The sequence below is a fragment of the Alligator mississippiensis genome, chromosome 5 (genome assembly GCF_030867095.1).
Source record: "Alligator mississippiensis isolate rAllMis1 chromosome 5, rAllMis1, whole genome shotgun sequence".
Taxonomy (NCBI): Eukaryota; Metazoa; Chordata; order Crocodylia; family Alligatoridae; genus Alligator; species Alligator mississippiensis.
Genome location: NC_081828.1, coordinates 151,586,805 through 151,601,637, shown reverse-complemented (window position 1 = coordinate 151,601,637; position 14,833 = coordinate 151,586,805). Strand labels below are relative to the sequence as shown.

The 14,833-nt window shown below is 39.0% G+C and overlaps 1 long non-coding RNA gene across 1 annotated transcript in view; it reads left to right on the top strand.

Annotated features, from left to right (window-relative positions):
• The first annotated feature begins 2,002 nt into the window (after window positions 1–2,002).
• Window positions 2,003–14,833, top strand: part of LOC106737927 (uncharacterized) — a 30,790-nt gene continuing 17,959 nt past the window's right edge. Inside the window, exon 1 of the long non-coding RNA XR_009462596.1 lies at window positions 2,003–14,468. This is a non-coding gene — a long non-coding RNA (uncharacterized LOC106737927). The remainder of the gene's footprint in view (window positions 14,469–14,833) is intronic.

Sequence of the window (14,833 nt, the reverse complement as noted above, 5' to 3'; positions counted from 1 at the left end):
TTCCTTTGCTGGAAAAGGAGCCTGCGTGGAGAGACACTGCATGCCATGCAGCTGCCAAGATGGCTGCAGTTTGTGTGTTTGGCAAACTGAACGGGTGGAGTCTTGTGTTAACCCTCTCACAGCTGTAGCTAGTGCCTGAAGCAGCAAATGAGCTGCTGGTAGTATTTTAATGAGGCTCGTGATGTGGAAAGAACACTTTATTTATAGGAACTTATTAAAAAACCCAACAAACTACTTACCATAAAGAAGTAATAGCCTTGCTACTGCCTTTTGCAAGGGCCTGGGACCTAACTTTGTGTGACCTAAAGTAAGTCCTTCTGGAAATGTATGCTGCTGGCAGATGTTTAAAAAAAAAAAAAATCCCAAAGCAGAAAAAAAACATGTTACTGGAAGCAGTGTGTTACTACAACCTGGCTCCACAACGTCTGTGTAGATTGGGTGCTTCAGCAGGGCTTTTTGGCCCCGCTGAAGCACCCAATCTATACAGATGTTGGACGTACAGTCTCTTCTGGGCATGAGCTGGAAAGTGCCAAGTTTTAAAATAAAGCGCTGTTTTATTTTGTTTTTTTTAATGTCTGGAAGCAGCCACAGTGTCTAGGAAGCGTGGCATGGCAGGAGACAAGCTGCTACACCAGAAAGTTCCTGGTGCTACTCTTCCTGGACACACTCTTCCCTGGAGGACTTGCTCTATCTATGGCATACAGTTGGCCATGATCCTGGAAAAAAAAAAAAAAATTTCTGCATTCTGCCTTCTAAAAATAAGGTGCATGTCTTATTTAGGGGCAGTTGTTCACAAGATAACACAGTACTTCAGTAGGTATGTGAAGTTGGTATAATACTGAACTCTGGATGATACAGAAGGCCACATTTTTGCCTAGACTTAGATTAAATATCTGTAAGTGTAACTTGGATTCATGTTCTGCCCGACAGTAGCGCAAAACAAGTCTCTCTAAATGACAAAACCTCTTAATAAAGTTAATATGTTGAATTACTTAAATTGTTCCCAAGCAATTTGTTCCTAGTATGAATCTTGCTCTTTCCTGGCTCTGAGCATATGACTAAAGCAACAGCAATGAGATGTATTTCACAATAATTAATCGTTTTTATGATTTGTTGCTTTCACTACGGTTGATCTAAACTTAGCAAGCCAGAAACCAAAAATAACATCATATGTCAGGCCTTTTCCCTTTACACCCAAAAGCAACTTTATAATCAATTCACAGCCTTTATAATCAATTCACATTGTAACGCTGCTAAAGCAGTCAAAATACTGTTCAGTACCAAGACTTGCTCATAGCTGTGTTAGTAGCTTCATGACATGAGAAGACTGTAACCTTCCAGTTGCCATCAGGATTGAACACACACACACACACACACACACACACACACACTGCTTCATAAGTATGGTTTCACATAAAATGGTTATCTATTTTAGTTTAAGTTTATTTGACAGTTTTATCCTTATCTACTCAATGTTTGAGCCTCCAGATTCTTTCTTTACACTAGTACATCTGTAGAAGGAAATTTTAAATGACTCCTTTTGAAGGAGATTACTGCTCTCACTGTGGTCCTTCGACTACCCTACATCATTCTGTGCTGATTGTTCTAGATCTAATGCCATCTTTAGAAGTAAGATGGTGGAGGTTAGTCTCAGTCATTGCATGACGAATAGGTCCAGGGAGGTAATACTTCCCCTGTATAGGGTGCTGGTCAGACTGCAGTTGGAGTACTGCGTGCAATTCTGGGCGCCACACTTCAAGAAGGATGCGGATAACCTGGAGAGGGTCCAGAGAAGGGCAACTCGTATGGTCAAGGGCCTGCAGACCAAGCCCTACGAGGAGAGACTAGAGAAACTGGACCTTTTCAGCCTCCGCAAGAGAAGGTTGAGAGGCGACCTTGTGGCTGCCTTTAAGTTCATCACGGGGGCACAGAAGGGAATTGGTGAGGTTTTATTCACCAAGGCGCCCCCGGGGGTTACAAGAAACAATGGCCACAAGCTAGCAGAGAGCAGATTTAGACTGGACATTAGGAAGAACTTCTTCACAGTTCGAGTGGCCAAGGTCTGGAACAGGCTCCCAAGGGAGGTAGTGCTCTCCCCTACCCTGGGGGTCTTCAAGAGGAGGTTAGATGAGTATCTAGCTGGGGTCATCTAGACCCAGCACTCTTTCCTGCTTATGCAGGGGGTCGGACTCGATGATCTATTGAAGTCCCTTCCGACCCTAACATCTATGAATCTATGATATGTCTTCCTGAAAGTTCATTCACTGAGATCCCTAACGCACCTTCAGTAATAGGTTCAGTTGTCATTCCTTCAAACAGACTTTCTCTCCTAATTGTTCCTTTCTGGAAAGGCCATGTTTTTCTCCCTGATCCTCCAAATCATCTCAGTCCCTTCAACAGTCTTCCTAAACCAGGGTAGTCAATCTGTGGCACAGGTGCCGCAAGCAGAATGGGCAGCCTTTGTGTGTAGTGCAATAGATTAGGGAGGGGACAGGCAGCACAGCAGCAGATAGGGTAGGAAGTTGAAAGCAAAGTAGCAAATTGAGCAGGGAGCACAGGGATGGAAGGTGAAAGCAAAGCAGACGATCAGACAGGAGAAGGATCAGAATGGCGCTTGAGGAGAATGTAAGACTAATTTTGCAGGACAAAAAGGTTGGTCCCCACTGTTCTAAACAATACTTGCCTTCTAGTCAACATCACTACAGAAGATACTTTTGGTTACCTTTGGAAGTCAGTCCTACCCTGCAGACAGCCTTTCATTTGCTGTGTAGAAAGGAGGGCAGATCAACCTACTGCAATTGCAACAAGTACCAACATTTTTTTTCTATTTTTCCTGATTTTTTTTTTTCTTTCCTTCAGCCTGCTTTCAGTTTGCATATTCAAAAAGTTGCATTTCTGTTTGTATAATCTCTCTTCTTACTGTCAACTGTTCTTTCTTTCCTCTTCTGCATGTCTGCTCTGTCTTGGTTGCATTAAGATGTCCTGTTGCTTTCAGTGACAATACAAATCAAATCAATACAGAAACCAAGCAAACACCACACCTTTACAGATGTAAGATATGTGCAGTAAATGCCAGCTTTACATTTATGTACATTCAGTAATCATCTATTTTGGCTTATACAATGCTTGCACAAAAAGGTTTGTGTTTTGCAAGTGATACCTATCTCATATGTATTTTGATTCTGATTAAGTAACTAGATGACATTGGGTGTGTCACTAGAATTTCAAAAATATGTTTGGGAGAGGAGAAGAAATACTAGAATATCAGCTTCTCTAGCATACTTACAAAGTCCTGAGAGCAAGAATGGCTTTTGTTGCCATACTTGTCAATAATACAGATACCTATATCATTTCTGGGAGCTGTCTAGACACATGATAGGGGTGCAAACCTCTACATTAGTATTTCATAGAGCGTTAAAGCAGTAAGTGAAGAAGAGCAAGGGACTGCATATATATTTTTTCCTTACAGCATCCATTCTGCCACTGAAATAGAGGGTACTGGGTGAGAGGGACCTATGGTCTGACCCAGTATGGTACTTATTATGTTCTTATGACATCAGCATACATTACCTGCTCCAGATTAGAGGGTTTATATAGAAGACCTGGTCAACAAAACTTAATCAGCAAGACCTGTACTTTTTCTACTAGACAATGGGAAGAAATTAGTCACAATATAAAAATAAGCATTTTACTTCTGCAATTATGTTTTCACCTTGGTGACACTGTGAAGTGAAAATAGAGGATTTAACACAATTCCTCCTGTAATAGATGGGACATTTTTAATGTGGGGCCTTAGTTCAATAGTATGCATCCTAACCATTCACCAGAGTGTGAGTTTATTGATCATCAGCTCTGCTTCAGGAGTTAATTATAGTGTGGTATACAGTATCTTGAGTACTTCAGTAATGAGATTGATCAACAGGTTGTGTGTATATATTTTAAATAACATTCATTATAAAACAACCTATGATGCATTTGTAAATGAATAAAAACAGGGACATATTGTGATGAACACACATGCTTCCAGCAATGCTTACTTCTCAGTGAATAAGAGGGATCCAAAGGAGCTGGTTGTGTAAAGTGGGACTTGAGTCTAGAATTGTGTTACTGGAAAACCCCACTCAACTGTTGCCCTACTTTAGGGGGTATCTAAACCGCACAAGTGGCACAGTTTGTGACCTTGAAATTCCCTAGACAACTTCAGTTCTTCTACATGTGCAGCAACACCTAATTTTCAACAGTGCAGAGCAGGTCAGCACCTAGATCACACCTCAGCCCATGCAGAGCCATGCAAACAGGTGTTCCTCTGCTTAAGTCCTTTGGGGGCGGGGGGAAGAGGGGTCTTGTTCCAGTGGCCATTCTCAGAGCACACCTATAAAATACTGTTATGACTAGACTTTCACAAAATGCAGTAGTGGCTACTACTTAATTTAAGATGTGATAGTGCCTGCTCTCCAGGTTTGTTTTGTTTTATCCAATGACTACTAAATGCAAAACGCATAAATCCCCCGGGACCAAACAGTGGCACCCAGGACAGGTGCCCTGTTAGGTTAGTGCCATAACCACTAGGCTACAGAGTCGGCCCCCCACACACCTTTTTTTTTTTTTTTTTTTTTTTATTTCTTAGCCAATTCATCTTTTTTTTCTGTAGCAGTTTGATCAGGAAACAGCTTTGCCAAAATAGCCTATAGTCTGGTAGTTTAAAGCACTCTCTTAGGAAGTAGGAGCTGTGAATTTGGTTTCTTAGGAAGAAAGGAAAACTGAACCTGGATCTCTCACCTGGATGAGTGCTCTATCTACTAAACTCTTAGGTAAAGTGGTAAGAGGTGGCATCTCCTCCCTATGCTGTGTTTTAAAAGAAAAAACAATCAAGCTCTGCTTTATTCTTTGAATGAAAGGTCACAGGTACTGGTCCCCAGGAAAGTGTTAAGGCTGTGGTTCCTGGGTAGATTAAAGTATCTCCCAGCAGCCCAAAGATACCTAAGCTCTGTAAGAGGGTTGTGCTTTGGACTTCATTGTTCCCTATTGGCTAGTTCTGGGCAGCTGCGTGCTAAAAGTGGCTCCCTGCTCACTGCTTGCTGTCTTGGATTGCCCCTCTGAGGCACTTAACTCTCCCCCTGTGCTGCATGGGGAGCCTAAGCACAAAATAGAAATGTCTGGTTTCATAGGAATTAGGCACTACAGTATCTAAGTTTTAGGTTCATGAGTCCTTTATTGGTTCTGGCCCTCAATCTTGACAGTCATATTATGTTTATTCATAACACTCACTAAATGAAAACTAAATCTGCTATGAATGTCTTGTTCTCTGAAGAATATGTGAAACTTCGTATCATTCATATTAAGCTTGTCTAAGTCAAGTTTAAGCCATTCATCTCTTTCCCTCTTTCTGTTGCCAAAGATGGGGGTCATGAATCTTTTCAATTGATCATTGGTGAGCAGGTGACATTCCAGATGTCCAGTGAAAGAGGTGTGCTTGTGTGCATGTGTCTGACCATTTTATGTTTTACCTGGCCAATGTTTTGGTGTGTGTTCATCTATAAATTTACTGTATTGGAATTAACAACTTTCTCAACCTTACCTGTTGTGACTTACCAGCAGGTTTTTTATTTCTTCCTCAGAAAGTCTCTCATGTTTTCCTGCTTTAAAATAAAAGTGTCACATTATTCTTTACAAAATTAACTGTGGTCAAAAGGGATCTGCACATGGTGCTCCCAAATGGTACAAAATGTGTATTTGTTTCATATATGACAATCAAAACAACTGACTTTTCCTTTCAATGCTTGTATTATACTGTAAATGGTTTACTTTTATATTAAATTTGAAGCATCTTAAGAGCAGCACCACACAGCACAGTTCAAGAATATTCATTTTAAATAATTTATGATCTGATTTCTGTATTTCAGTGGATTGCATAACAAGATCCTTATCTTAATTTGAGTCCAGCTAGATGGAGTGCCTAAAAATGTGATTCATTGCTACTCTAACCCCAATGTTAAAGTCATTTTTCCTGCTAAAAATTAATTTTTTTTTGTAAATTTCCAAAAGATGAGAAAAGCTTATACATAAAAAAAAAAAATATTAAGAGCATAACTAATTTAGACTGAATATGGATTTACCCTAATCAGTTCCTAAACCAGGGATGAGGAGGCTGTTTAAAATCCACTAATATTCTGTAGCAACTCTCAGCACCATGTTAGAAGGAGCAGGGAAGGTGGGTGGAACTGGTTTATTATGGACTTCTCAGGTCTGCAGTGGCCCCTGCTGATACCACAGGAAAGGAGGGTGTTTTATCTACAAGGCAGCAAAAGTTGCTATAGAGCTATTCCACTTGCATTCTACCATCAAGAGTAGGGAATACTTTAAATTCCCTGGACTCTCCTCAGTAAACAAGCTGGTTGTTCTGGCTGTGCATTGGGATACAGATTTGAGCCCTAATTAGCACCTGCAGCCTAATCAGAAAACTCCGTATGATCCTGAGAAATTTGAACTGTAGACTTTCTGGTTTCTCTGACAGGCAACTACCTACCATAAACAAGAGGAATTAGAATAAGAGTTTAGAACAGACAAACTTGTTCTAAGCTTTACTCATGGCAGCTGTGGCATTCTTCATTTTTGCAGAGAAACCAGGAAGTCTGCAGCTAAAGTTCCCCAGAAACTTAAGATTTATCATATAGCAATTCTTAAAACAATGGATGTAGATACACTCCTTTGGGAATTTCTCAAAAAAATGTTGGCAAACATAATGTTTAAACCACTTCTTGTAGTTCACCTTTAATGATTTACATTCTCTAGTCCTAAAGCCATATTTGTTATAAATGACCGAACTTAAATCAATTGAATTGGACCTACCTCTGCTAGCAGGGAATTTGGCTGAACAGAGCAAAACAGAGATAAATATGGAGTGAAAGTGAACTAACTGTTTGGCTCCCTGATCTGCTGGAGCTGTCCAGGACTTTATCTCTAGTGCAGACAGACCTTTGTTTTTTATTACAGCACAATTTGTAAAGAAGTTTGGAATTGTAGTCTTTAATAACAGATATAACTGTTACTTTTTCTAACCACCTGAGACATGCATTTAAAAGTATGCAGGTGTTAGAAAATTCTAATACACTCCTTTTTTTACTTTGTATTGTACACAAATTGTGAATATGTATACATATGCATATACTTCTGAAAATCTAGCCCATGTGGATCATCACTGATGTGAAAGACTCTTTACTCTTTAGGTTTATATTGAATGCCATTCATTATGACAAGAATCATATTAGAGCAAGATTCAGTACAAGAACAAAGGCCTGGTAGATGTTATTTTTCTTGGAATACTTGTTTTGAATTTTCCATCTCTTGCCATAGGGATCTAAATTATTATCAGGATTACCGTGATCAGATGCTTCATCTTTATATAGTACTGTTAGTCCCTATTATTCATTATAAATGGACCAATTATGAATGGTGGGTTAAAAAAACCCCTCATTTTAATTGAGTAAACTTTCTGACAAAGGAAAATACTATCATGGAATATTTTATCTGGTGCATTTGCAGGGATCGTATCACATGTTAAACTATCACAATTATGAGGCTCTAAAAGCACAATGCTGGAAATTCTGTGCTCAATGATTGTTTCTCCGACCACATCATGCAGAACTTTGTACACCGTAATGGCATATTTACAGTCATTGGAAGTTCAGCAGAAATAAGCTTACTCTGTATGAACTTCTAATATAACTTCCATCTTGAGCACAGCAAACATAATTGTCAGTATTTCTGCAAGATGTAGGCTCTTGTGCCAGTTCCTTACAAAGATACTGGCTGTTATAATAGTTACATCAAAGTCATACTTAAGAATAGACCATACAGTGAACCACACAAAGTGATTAAAACAATCCAATTGTTTAACTTTATCAAATACTCACTGGTTCTTTAGATCTAAACAGAATTATTTCATTCTCCAGAAAAGCATTCAATAGTGGCTATTAATATGTACATTTGATTTGTACCATTCTGCAGTGGCATTCAAAGCTTTTACAATACCACACAATAATATAGAGAGAGAAATATCTAAAATAGCATTCCATATTTTAAAAGCATTTATTTTTCTCTGAAACCCAGTGTTTCAGATTGCAGACTGTGATGAGATGTCTGGGATAACAGTTTATCCACAGAAAAGGGTAGCAGCATAATGAGCTTCTCTATACTGACCTGCCTTTAGCCATATTTCCAGAGAAATTGAGTCTAAGATATTAGAAATTTCAGCCCCTGTGCCGATTCAAACCTAGACTACTTTGTTTAGGCTACAAAGAAAAGTAGTTCTTAGGACTACTAACCAATTCCATGAAACCCACTAGATAGCCAAAGTTTTTAGAGTTCACATAATTATGTATTTGAGCCAACTAAGAACCCTCCTTTATCAACAGAAGGCATCATAACCACATAGTAGGTAAGTTGATACCTTGTAGCAATGTACTTTAATAACCAAGAGCAAAGTAATTAATGTGAATATGGCTCTAGGAGAAATGTTAAACACAGTCATACCACTGCATCATTGTTACCACTGACCTTGTTCAAGATATGGTAGGACAGTGTTAGTATCTGTCGGTGGTATTCATACAAGTGGGCAGGGTGTTGCAGATTATGACTTTGTAATAGGGAATGTCTGTAGAAAACCTCTCCTTTTCATGCAGAAAAACCACTAAACCATGCAAATTATCTATGTGAATTATCTTTCCTAAGCCAGGTATTTGTGCAAGTGAGGTTGTTTACATACCAGGCAAGAATCCTGGTTCACTATTGCCTGGAAACATTCAGGTCACTACATTCAGAGTCAGGTAAAAAATACTGCAATTGAGACTGACGTAAACCAATCAGAGTGCATATGCAAATGATGCCTTCTGGTTTGGTTTCTCAGTAGTGTTTAGTCTTTCATGAAGTCTTACTGATAGCGTATGTTAATCTTTGCTTCTTATTTGACTCATAAGAGATAAATTACAGCTTTATCAGAATTTCCAGCTTCCTGTCCTTTTTACAGTGTTAAATTAGAAATACTATTCTTAAGATATTCATGACAATAAGATGTTTCTAATGAAGGTATTCAAAGAGCCAAGTCCTGCTTTCAGTTATACTGATCTAAGTCTGGCATAAGTCCATCAAAGCCATGTTTCTCTTACAGCGGGGCTGTTCAACTGGCAGCTCCTGCCCAGCCATCACTTCCCCTATCGCTTTGGCTGCAGCAGCAGCCCAAGTCTCTGGGCTCCTCCTGCTTCTGGTCCCTGTCCTTGCCTTGGGGGCAGTGTGGTATGGCCTGTGGAGCTAAGAGTGAGCCCAGTGCCATGCAGTGGATCAGGGGGAAGATGTGCAGCCTGGGGGGTGGGGGCATGACTCGTACTGGTGAGGCCTGCAGACGTGTGTACCCATGGGGTGTTCAACCTCCAGCCATTTAGAAGTTGGACAACTCTGTGTTACAACATTCTCACTGGATTCTCACTTACAGAAAGCTTCCTTTACACTGCACATGGTGTAAATGGGCCATAGTGTAAATGAAAATCAGGCCACATCATTTTTTCTGGTTTTATATGGTATGACTGAGAGCTGTAATTGGCACTTTGACTATACTGAGTATACTAATAGATACTTTATGCCATATGTGCAAGATACTTGGTAAAAGGAGTGAATGTGCGCCCCTGTGTACTTTCTCTGCCCATTTTTTCAACAGTTGCCTCCATCCCAAGGGCAGCAGAACTGGTAGAGAAGAGAGGCTAGATTTACTTTTTAAGGAATAACAAGACCTTTAAGGTGTGTTTCTGCAATATAAAGATAAAATTGGCCTGTTTCTCTCTCATGCTAAGTGTTGATCTTGTCCTTGTTCAATAAATTCTTACAATCCCTTTGCATGGAAGTTAACATATGTTGTAGTATGAATAAAAATAGATTAAGAAAATAGAAATAGCAGAATATATTGTTTTGCTTTTTTTTTTTATTTTAACCCCCTGCTGAGTTTGTAAATTATCTTTTTCTTTTTCAAGGCTTCTTGCTTTTTAAGCTGGTGGTTTTTCTTTTCCTTTCTTCTTTTTTTCTTTTTTTCTTGGTTTTTTTTTTTTTGCTAAGTTAAGTCACACTGTCCCAATCGGGATCTTCCCATCATTGCAGTATTTGCCACCCATAACCTTGTTTTATGATCAAAGGGGAAATAAAAGGATAGCAGCAATGTTAATAGGCTTTCCCATGCAGTCTCTCTGGGAATGGTCTTTTTATAAGTGTCTTGAACTTGACCTCTTTGGAAGGCACAAAGGTCCAACACACATTTTAAAAGTTATATTTAAATTTTAATTTTTTTTATTCTGTGAAGCCATTTAAAACCTGGCCCTCAAAACACAAAGCATAAATCTTTCAGGATAGTCATACAGTAAAATTGATGTGTGCAGAGAAGTTCTGGAAAACCCCTAAAGCTCTGTAACTTCACTTTCATGTCATTTTATAGATAATTTCTCTGACACACCAACAAAATAATCAAATGAAACCCAATATATAATATTGTGATTTCATCATTTTGGCATTTGAACTTTCAAATATAATTCAGCAATGTACTAGGTGGTTGGGAGGGGGAAGTTTTCCTTGCCTCACCCTTTTTATAAAAATGTTCTTTAGAGCCAAACATTTGAGGCATTAGAAAGATTTACAGTAATAATATTAGTAGCTATAATGAACTTGGGAGCAAGGGAGTGTTATAACAGATTGTCAGAATAAGAGTGAGTTTTTGTAAGTGATTTTACCAACAGATAATAAATATTTAGGAACATAGTCTTCTCTCTATAAATGTTTATGCTAACAGTAACGCTTGTAGGAAATGCATATGTTTGAGATGAGGATACAGATATCTCAAACTTTATAGCATGCTTTATTAATTTGCTTAGGTGAATATAGTTCTCATTAAGGGTATGGGCTTGACAGTCCTAGAGGCTTAAGTCCTTTAACAACAGAAAAATAGGTGCAGAGTAGTTCCACACCAGTGCAGTGTGGAACTACTCAGTAGTTCCACACTGAGTCTAAAATAACCTTGAAGAGAATAATTAATTCCCTGGGTGTGTTTAGTCCTCCATTGCTTTTCTGAGACTGGCAACAAAGAGGCCAGAAGTATATATACATTTTTCAGTGCAGACAGCTGTAGGCTTGAAGTTGAACTGAACAGCAATTTAATTCAGTTACTCAGAATTACTGACCTGGGCAGAGCTGGAGCTACTGAACTATAAAGATGCGGAGCCCTGAAGTCCATCATTGATGGACTAGTTGTCTGACATGCATTATACCAACTACAATGTTACACTACACTTAGGAAAACAAATACAGTGATAGAAAATATCTCTGTGTTCTACTATGTAATGTCCTAAATGCTGTTCCTAAACCATGCCAGAATTTGCCTTGCCAGAGCTGGAGGGTGAGAGCAGACCACATGAAATGGCCTTGTCCGCTTCTGCTCTAGTCCCTAGAGTTCCTCTCAACTGCATCTAGCTTCAGTGCCCACCTTGAAGCAGGGATTGCTTGATTGTAGCATGGCTTCCCTTTCCTGACATAGAGCTAGGGCTCCCCTGTGCCAGGGGAGCTGAGAAAGCTAAACTAAAAAAAGTTTATCTTAAAATGGTTTTGGCCATTTTGAAACTGGTTTATGTGCACGGAACTTCTGTTGTGTTACAGATTTGAGCCGGTTTCCGATCACTTATACCAGTTCATGTGTAATTTCTGTCCCTAGCCCTAGAGTCTGATCTAAATCCTATTGAAGTTGATGGAAAAACACTCACTGACTTAATGAATATTGGTTTAGGCTCATAGGACAACATTATGCTCCCTTTGTGCTAATGGAACAGCACAGAGGACCTACATTTGGAATGAGATAAAGACTCTAGAGTGAAATGATCCTAAACAGGCTGCTAGAAATTGATGCAAACAGAATATGTGCTCAGACACAAATGGCCAGAATTTGACCTCAGTTACACCAGTAAAAATCTTCTGACTCATGTAAGTAGAACTTAGAGGGCTAGCCCCCAAATCTGAAACTTAGATACACATACAAGCCAGAAGATTCAGAAAGAAGAGTGGCACTGTAAAGCAACAGCCCCATGGTTTGCTGGAACACCTTTGGACAAGCAAACGTGGCGGGGCAGCTGACTGAGAATTTTCATTCTGCTTAATCACTACTGTTGGTAACTAAGCTTAGAGCCTAGCTAGACTTCATTATGTTCATTATAATTTAATCTAGCTGTATTTAGATTCTATATAATACTGGTGTTTTTCTTTCTTTTTTTTTTTTTTTTGCTCTATACCAAATACATTCTGTTTTCATTTTAAATCGATGGCTGAGTTAAAATAGTTTTCAGGTGCCCCACAGAGATGGAAACTGACTTTTTCTGCACGTAAACCTGCTTTATAATTGAGACAGTTACTTTTAACAGATCAAGATTTTCCTTTCCATATAATGCTGTAATACAGCAGTTAGGCTGTTGGAGACCACTGTAAACAGAGAGGGAACTGATTGGTTTTAAGCTAGGTTACGTTCATTTTTGTCCATGTGTCTGCATATGGTCACTGAGGAAGAGTACTGTATTCGCCCTCAAAGACTGATATGCAGATAGCAACTTCAGTTTAAACTGTGATGCTAATGAGAGCAAATCGGTCCATTCCTGACATGGTTTATTAAAATCTTAATTTCAGACATCAATAGATGAAGATCCCAAAATTTGGAAGGGCAAAAAACTCCCACTATCATCAAAGTATATAGTAGTTTTGCTTGGGTAAGAATTGAAGGATTGGCTCTTTTTATAGCTTTACTTGCTACCTATCCAGGACTGTTTTCATTATTTTCTGATCGTTTATCTTAATGTTGCCAAATTAACTTTTTTATTTGGTAATTAATATAAAGAGCTAAGAGAAATTTTAACCTACTATCCATCCATCTCATTTTAGCTGATTAAAATCAAACCTCATTTCTTAAATGCAGGTGGGGGGGGGAGAGGGTTTGGCATTGCACATCTAAACTTGAAGGGGGAGAGAATATAAAACAAATAAGAATCAGTTTCTTTTCTGGAAGTTTTGAACAAGTTTAAACAAATCTAAAATGGTATTCACAATAATTGATACTAATTAAAATGTTGAAAGCTTCATTGGAGAGAAATGAAAAGGAATATTTTGAGCTTCATCTTCTGCAATTTGAGTGTGTGTGTGTGTGCATGTGTGAAGTTTTTTCATGTTTGAAGTAAGTGTGGAAGTATTATATACCTTGTGTTATTTCCCTGATAAATGCTATTGGTATTTGCCATTTTATGGGGTGTGATTTAAACAGCAGATGGAGTTAATACATTTATAAAAGATAATACAGAATGGTTAGAAATTATGAAAAAATGCCAGTGTGCACAGATTCAAGAGCAGTATTTCCTGTTTGTGCCTTACCTGGTAATTTTTTTCTACATAAACCTGATTCATAATGGAGCCAGTTAAATTTAACAAGTCAAGGTTCCCAGAATGCTACAAGTATTTCTACTTGACTATATTATCACTGTTATCAGTGCCAAATATACAATCTGTGTCTAAACAGCATTTGCTACCAGATCTATGTTAAAGGTGCTAAAAGAAAAAAGCAGGACATGGGAGTGGAATGAAGGATTGGGATGTGCAAAGGCTGGGAAGCATGGAGACTGCATATGATTAATACATAACCAGAGTTAGTCTTTTGTAAGAAAACAAGGAGGAGCCATATTCCCATTTGAGGTGCTAGCCTCAACTCACCTGCACAGGTAAGAGCACACATTGCAGCCATTAAATGGTTTCATCTTTGTACTATTACTAAGCTTGGTTTAAGGTCTTGGTAGGACCAGGGGCAGACTTGGGGACCTGGGTTGCTAAGTACAATGTAGAGGGGCCCCCTGGCTTACTCCCACCCTCATGGTTAGGCAGTAGCAGAGACATGCCTTGTATATAGGTAGGATCAATGACACTGTAGTCTTATTTCTCTGTCTCCCTTCCTAGAAGTTCACAGGTGATATTCCAGGAGATGCATGATGCTTCATCTGCTTGGTTGGATGAGCGAAATTCTAGCATTAAAGTAGCATTGAAACAGGCTGTCTAGAGAAGTTGTGGAATCTCCTTCCTGGAAATTTTCAGGAGCAGGTTAGATAGAGACTTGACTAGAATGCTTTAGTCAGGGATGATCCTGCCTTCATCAGGACAGACTAGATGACCCTTCTAGCCCTACTTTCCTATGATCCTACTCAGTTGTGGGAGAGTCATCCACCCCACAGCACAGTGGGCCATGAAGTTGATGTTATCATTATGCATTATATTGTAGCAAGATTTTTTAAGTCCTAAAGCGAATGGGATCAGCAGTGTGGAGGAGGAATGAATTTGTTTATCTATTTGTCTTTTCACAGAAGTAGAGCACAAGAATTCATCAGGAAACACCTAGAAATATCCGGAGGGATTGAAAGGTGTGGCAACTATGGATCTTACTTAATAGATTTTCTTGAAGTTGTATAAAGATATGCCATCATGGGCAGGTAATGCTACATTTTTTGCCACCGCCCACAGCTTGAGAACTAAACAAATCAGAACTCAAGAGAAGAGGAAGTCATAAATAGAGTTAGGAATGCTTAAGTGGACTTGGAAGAGTAGTGATGCAAGACTGGGAGAGGTGTCTGCAGTTGAACCAGATTTCAAAACCTGTTAACTCTTTGGCTACTGGTGAAGACCTTTCCTTATGAGAAAATATTTGTGATCCATTGTAGTCTGTTTTATGGACCCAGAGAGCAACCAAGTCTTCCTGTCAGTAACAGAATAGATGGAAGCTAATTTA